Here is a 7,783-nt window from a genome sequence, read left to right on the forward strand (position 1 = left end):
GGAGTGGGAAAATCAAACCTCCAGTAAAAATCTGTTAAGCTCTAGAAAGTGCCTAGAGTTGATTTCCTATGCAAAACAATGGCATGGTTTTAACACCAGATAGTTGGAGACCTTTTAGTATTAAAAGGAAAGGTTGTGTTTCCCAATATAAAGGTCTTTACCTGCAAGTGCATAATTCCTTCTTGTGTAATCCCATGTAATTCTTAACATCAGTGATGTTCTAACAGAAGCTTGCCAACATAACAGATATTTTAGGCACTTAACATGACTGCCACCAAAAAAGGAATCTGCATTTTGGAATAGTTTGCAGGTAAATTTCAGTTTGCTGGTAAACAGCTATTAGCCACTTAAATGAAGCAGATCTGCTTATAGAAGTGGAGTCTTCAAGAGGAGAGAGGTAGGGGGTGGAGCTGGGTTTTTTTATGTGCTATGAGTTGAGAATGATGATTGCATCAGGAGTAAAGAGTACTGAACAAAATGATACTTAAATCTTTTGTTGTATCTGAGTCATGAACATGAGAGAAGAAAGGAGGGGAAAAATCCGATTGAGCATGCAAAGATCTTTCTAGAAAAAAAAAAAAAAGCTGTTAAAAGTGGATAATTCAGAAAGGGGGTGAATTGAGAGCATTTTCCATAGTCAAAAATATGCATTCAGCAAATACAGGAAAAAAAGAAAAAGATTTTTGATGTAGTTCCCCTACCTTTTCTCTTATACAAAAGTCTGTGAGCTTACAGTGGTAGTGGGAACCATGCTACAGACTCTAGGTCTGTTCTTAAAGTAAAAATAGCTCTGCATCCCACAGATCCTGATCCTAGAGGTGTCACAGTGCAAAGGCTACTGGTAGTGGCACATAGCACATCATCCCTTTCTGGTCCATCTCTTGCAGGATAAATGAGACAAAAAAGAGATATCACCAAGGTGTGCTCAGACACATTCCTCGCTAGTTTCTGTAATGGCCTCCTGTTCCTTCGCACATGACATACAATGGAAAATTTCTGATAGGTGAAAAATCATTTTATATAATGTCACCTCTTCATATTTTCAAAGCTTCAGACAATCAGTACTTGAATTAGAAACCAGTAGGCAACACCTTTGAAAATGCTGCTGTGGTACAAAATGTACTGGCTTTGGTTTTGAGTCAGGGCTAGACTAATGTCACACAACGGTGGAAGAGCCACTGGGCTGTTGCAGGTGCTAATTCCCTGATGACTCACAAAACCAAAGTTGTAATTATGGTGGATTTCTCAGTTAATATCTCACAGGTCTTTATGTATGAATAGGATACTTGCACCATTGTTCCAGACAAATCTTGTCTCCTCCTGTTTTTCCTATTCATGCAGGTTCAGTTGAATAATGAATTCTTATTCCTTTGTCCTAAATTGTCACACCATACAGGGAGTATTGTGATGTCTCCACCCTGGGAGTGGTTGCCTCTTACTGAAATTCAGAGTGATCAATACATGACCATTACCTCCCTCACCATGCTTTTCTGAGGCCTAATTGCATAATAACGGTTATGAGGGAGAGGACTGCATAGCTGAACAATACATAAAATTGCCAGTTGTAATTATTCTTGCTAAATGGGTATGTGTGGATGGGTGTGTCTTTCTTCCTTATGTAAGTGGAGATTATGCTACCACAGAAAATGAAAAAATAAGATTTGCTAGACTCTCAGAAGGGCACTTTGCACTACATTACATTTATTCCTTTCAAGCTTTCTGTGGTATGAGTGTTTAATGATCTTAATTATCCCTATAGCACGAGAACCTAATACATTTATTTAAACATACAACCTTTCCACTTCTGAGCCCACCAAATCATGCTTTATCTTTTACCAAGGTAAATTTGGGCCACAGAATGAAAATCACTAACTATAAAACATAGTGTTATCTTTGCTAGCAAGTGAATCTGCACACCTGATTCCATGTTATTCTGAAAGGGAGCCTGGCACTATTGCACTTTAGCTACTTGACAGTAGCAGACAGAAAACTGTAGGTCATAGCTAGGTTTCAGAGGAGCTCCAAGGATCAGCTTCTAAAATTTTGGACCTGATTCTGCACACCCTCCAGAAACAGGGCAACCCGTGAAATTGACAAGCAGTCCTAGAGAGGGCTGGATTATGAGAAATTCATGCTGAAGAAAGAGATTTCATTCATGTAATTCTAAGACTTCTAGAAATGTTTGCCTTGTTTTCTGTACTGTTGGTAAATAAAAACCTTTTCTTAAAACAAGACTTCATAATTTAATCTCTAGCAGGGCAAAGAGTGGTACTTTAGTACCAATCTACTCATGCACTGAAAATAATATTGACGCAAAAAAAAACTAAAAAGCCTTTTTAGCAAAAATATCTGTGACAGAAAAATTTAAATATGCTGAGAAAAAAATAAATTTCCGCTTTTTCTGTGGTTTTTTTCCTTTTTTTTAAAATAGAATACTCCATCCCCTTTTTTGATCTATATTCAAAAAATCCCACAAAATAGTAAATGTTTCTACTGTAGCTTTAATATTTATTGAAATCATATAGCACAAAAAGTGACTCAATTCAGCTTCTTAAGGTGTCATTTTAACAATATAAATTTTAACATCTGTATGTTTTGCAATTAAAAAAAGTTTACCAAAACCTATTCATTACTAATTCATTTCCGATGTACAGGAAGTGTAATATGCTTTCAAAACAAGCTTTCCTTTAGGTCTATTACTTGCTATTTTACACAGCAATTGTTTTTGTGTTAATTTAAATGATTGTATTTATTTTTAATATCATGGCAATAGACCAGAAAATCTGTCCAGCAAAATTGTTCTGTAGGTCTTTTTAATTCCATAGATCATTGCATTCTGAAGCACAGCATTGCATACTTGACTAGTACACCACTGAAATCAAGCATCAAAACTGCTGTTGGTTTCAAATGCCTTTGCCTCAGGTTGCATGTGATGATATATGATAGCAACTTAAGAAGTGAACTCAGCTAGGAGTCTCAAGACAAGCAGAATGAATTCTCCTGTATCCACCATGGATTTCTGTGGCTTGCTGACAATTCAGATTATGCTAAAAGTCTTCAGTGCGTCCCTAGGGTATGAACTACTATTGCAAATGCTGATTTTACTAATACTGGTAAGAAATATGAGCCTCAGCTGCCTGATTTCCTAAATAAAAAATGTCTGGTCTCTGTAGCCAGGCACAGAGCTCAGATATATTTTTACTGGATTTTTCCTTTTTAATAGTGGCTTATAGTTTTCCGCACAACACCATTGTGCTATTGAAGCTCAGAGGGTGTCTCTATAAGTAAAAATCATTAATATGTAACATTTAGACAGCCCTGTTGCACATCTAGCAATTCTTTTTGCTCTATATTTCTATGGAAAAAAAATATTAAGCAAAATTTACTTTTGTTAAATAAACAGAAAACTATTTCTCAAGAAAGTAGAAAGTATAGATATATATTTCATATTGTTTCTTGTTTCTTCCAAGTGTGAGCCTAAATTCTTCCTATTCTTCTTTATTCCTATGAGTAGTCTCAGTAGGATACGTTAGATTTAAATGCACTGAGGACAGGATATGGCTAGTTCTCTACCCTAAAAGTAGCCACTGTTGGTGTCCTAATTTGAAGAGGCACCTTTGAAGCACCTTGTTTGCTGTCTCCCCTTTGTGGTGGAGATCACAATGAAGAACTTTTTCCAGCAAACTGTTTGGAATTTTTTTTTAAAGTGAGCTGCTAGTTGAAGTCAATCTGGTTTGGGCATGCACTCTGACCTGAGCACCTGCTCAGGTTCTTTGCTGACTAGGAATGGACTAATTTGGGAATCTCATGGCTAGTCTATGCTAAGAGCACATCTCTGCACCCTCCATGCCAGAGTAGCTGTACTAGCTGGGACAGGTGAGGGCAAAGCCAAGTAGTATTTCCTCATTTTCCTATCCTGCCCAGTCCTCATCATCTTGGACAGCAGATCTGCAGCAATGGCTCATCTGTGCCAGCCAGATGCCCTTCGAACCACTACAAAGGGAGCCTCAAGAAACCTCTCCTTTCTTCTCCTGAGCTTACAGTCCACTCTGTGTTTAAGCCAATTGGCTTCAGTGGACTCCTCATGAGAACTGAAGTGGAGGGAGTAAAATACAGAAATTAGCCACATCTTTCCTTCAGCAGAGATCATTATGTTCTTCTAGTATATGCTTATTTGTGGGGAAGGCATTCTCCGGAGTGTATGCTTCAAAAGGTAGGAAGTTAAATTGGAGTCCGGGCCATAGGAAATGTTAATAAATACTCAGTATTACTCAATATTGAAATGCTAAATATTTTAAAATATGAAAAGAAAGCACCTAATATAATGCCCATCAGAATAAGCATCTTTGCTGTAACAATGTGGGGTACCGGATTAGGCCCCAACTGGCCTAAACTCTAACAGAACTCCCTACCTTTGAAATAATCTCTATGATTAGATCAGAAATGTTGCCAAGTCTATGTAGCTGCAGAGTTCTTCTAAGATTTTGTCTCTTCTTGCTATGTGGTGTTGGCTGACCAAGACCTAATATTAAATACCTGACTGTTTTAGTACCCTTTATTCAGTGTTCATGATGTGACTTTTTAAATGAAGTCTGTGATTTGATACTTAGCCATTGTTCAAGTCAATATCCTTGGCTTCTGCATTATAGAGACAAGAAAAAAAACCAACAACTTTTCAGACTTGTGTTACTGGCTTTTTGTATGCGCTAAATGGCCACTTGTGAAACTTGACAGCATATAATTGTACTACTGATAGTAAATGTTATTTTTTTTGCACTAGACTTTAAGAACTGTAACACATTTTGGTATTTTTACAATGTATTCTCTAGAAAGTGTGAAATTATTTGTCAGTTCTGAAAAAATTATGTAACAATGAAACCTCAAAAATGTTATGAAGTGTACAGTTTGTGATAATTTTATATTTAAAAAAAGAAAATAAAAAGAACATATTTGAAAGAATTTTATTCTAATTGTTTCATATGTATTTTGAACAAGAAATAAAGTGATTAAAATTATTCTCCTTTTGTCTTTTGTACAAAAGTAAACTGTTCAAAAGTAAATAGAGTTCAGTGGGTTATAACTGTTAACTGCACTTTAATTTACAAGAAAATAATGGACTACACTGGGAGAAAATTGCTGCCTGCTCTACAATTGGAGCTCTATGTAAGAAGAAGACAGATAATCTTTTCCCATTTGTTCTCTCTCTCTTCCATACCAGAATTCCTTCTGTTCCTACAATATATGTCCAGGGGCTTGATGCCTTAAGATTAACTCTAAACCCAAAAATCAGCTCATTTTCATTTCCATGGCAGGGAAGAGCAGCCTTCATAACATTTTGATTCCACACTGAGAACCCCTGCTCATGCCAAAGTATTATTACAAAATGCTTTCTTCTAATGAAGCAGTTTCTTAAAAATTCTGTACCATGATGTGGACATTGTTGCCACCATTTCTGCAGTATTGAAGGCAGAACATGTCTGAATGGATGTCAATTAAATTAAACAGCTCCATTACATTAACTAGTGCTTTGTGCAATGTTTTTCACATTATCTTCCTTATCTTGTTGTGGTATTACTTACTGTAATCTTCAAAGTCATTAGAGCATGTTTTAAATATTGAGTTAATTAATCAATTTAAGATTATTAAAGTATTTAAGTTTATTTAAGTATCTCACTTAAGAGATATAAGCCTAATACCCAACTGCCTTGCACATACTTGTCTAATTCTTTAAATCAAACAGACAATAACTTTACCACAGCACAAGGGAGAAAAACAGATTTGGTCAGGGCTTAGTTAATGCTTAAACTGAACTGGTGTTAATGACAACGTTATGAAGCAATGATGATGCAGGGAAGACAGGTTAAAGTTTGTCTTTCTGTTCTGTTGCTTTTTAAAGAGGAAATCAAAGTTGCAATTATTTAGTTTCAGTGGGGTGAGATCTTTTTTTTTTTCTGCTCTACTTCTTGTTAAATACCATCTGATAAAATCTGGGGGAAAAAAGTCACCATAATGTTATTTCTGCAGCAATGGAGAATGTTGACTGAAGAAAAATAGTATCCAAGTTCAACACACAAGCAATTGCCCTTTGGCATGCTTTTGTAATTCTGTTGAACTGAAATTAGATATGCAGTATTGAGGTTACAATCCTGTTTCTGATATCTGCTGGCTGAACGTTAATCTATCCTTATTCAGATGTCTGCTTATGATACCAAATACAATTCAGTTCTCAGCTTCAATCCAGAGGCTTGGTTTGCTTCTGTGATTGAAAGATTCAGTTTTCCTTGAAGGACTGCTTGCTGTTACCTAGCAGGAGTTACGTCATTCTGTTTTGCTATTACCTTTAATCTTAATATGCCCTCTTTCATGTATGAAGTACTCATTTTCATTAGAGGGATATGTTCTGATGTTCTGAGTAGCATAGTTTGTTTTGGAAAATTCAGGTGCAATTCATGTAGAAGCAAAATCACCTCCTGTAAAGATTCCATTGTAACCTGTGCAATATAATTTCCTCTTAAATTCCTAATCCCTGTACTTAAATCACTCTGGAATGTTTCTGCATTCCTTACAATAACCAGATTTACTAGCCCACAGAGGTGCTGGAGAATGCACAGCTTAAAACAGAGGGAGAAACAGAGAAGAAATCAGGACCAGATTTGTCAGTAGAAGTGGAGGCTGGGAGGGCGGATAAACCTTTAAGATGCTGAGCCTTTACCAGTTCTGCTCCACTCAAGGAGAAAGAAGCGGGCATGCACAAGTGTTGTGGCTTCTCCGGAGCTCCCCAGGAGATGTGGCACAGGGCGGGCTGACCTGCTAGCAGGCACAGATCTCTCCCCACTCCACAGGGCCACGCAAAGCTTAGGCCATGCTGCAAGGTGGGAGGCTTCTCTTTCCTGCAGCCTTTCAGAGCAGACTGCACCTATACATGCAAATGGAAGAGATCATGGTGCACTGTGAATTTTCCATGCATGCATGCATTTTCAAACACTGAGGATTGGAGAAAATTCTCACAACTTTTGGTGGCGATTCACTCCTTTTCCAGCTTCCCTCAGAAATACACTGAAGCAGTTACATCCCATTGACTTAAGGAGGGGGGAATGGCTCTTGTGAATGATCACACTGTTCTAGCTCTGTAACCCACTGAAAAACAGACACACAAACCTTTGCTTCATCTGCCCTTTCATGTCAGTCACCATTGTGTCAGACTGCTCCTCTGTTGCCATCTGTCACATAGCAACAAAATGTAACAGTTTGTTGTCAGGACAATTCAGCCTCTACTGCCATGTAGTTGGTTGTCTCTACCACCATGTTGTGGTTGTCACCAGCATCTGCCTTTCGTGTTGTGGGCCAACATCGTAAGATAGAAGGCATTACTTTCAGAGCAGCCCTCGTATATATGTATATAGTGCCCTCTTATTATGCTAAATCACATTAGTTCAGATAAAGGAACAGACTTACAGCTTTCTCACAATATTGCATACTATGTCATTCTGGAAGTTGAATAAAATCCCTCCTGCTGCAACTGTTGTAGACAACAGAGTCTGTTGTTTAAGTCAAATGACAAATGTATATTTTTTTGGAACAAAAGATCCTGCATGAGCTCCATTCTCTGGGCTGCTTGTATGCAGCTGAGTTGATCATGGTGCTGCTTATATTCAAATCAAAGAGATTGTTTTAAAAGCTTTAAGTCTCTGGCATTACAAAGAAAGAAATATTTATTACTTGTCATATTCTGAAGGCAGTATTTTGGGAGAAGCACAAATACTCTGATTTGCACATGCACTGA

Source organism: Numida meleagris, chromosome 1 (assembly GCF_002078875.1).
Source record: "Numida meleagris isolate 19003 breed g44 Domestic line chromosome 1, NumMel1.0, whole genome shotgun sequence".
Taxonomy (NCBI): domain Eukaryota; kingdom Metazoa; phylum Chordata; class Aves; order Galliformes; family Numididae; genus Numida; species Numida meleagris.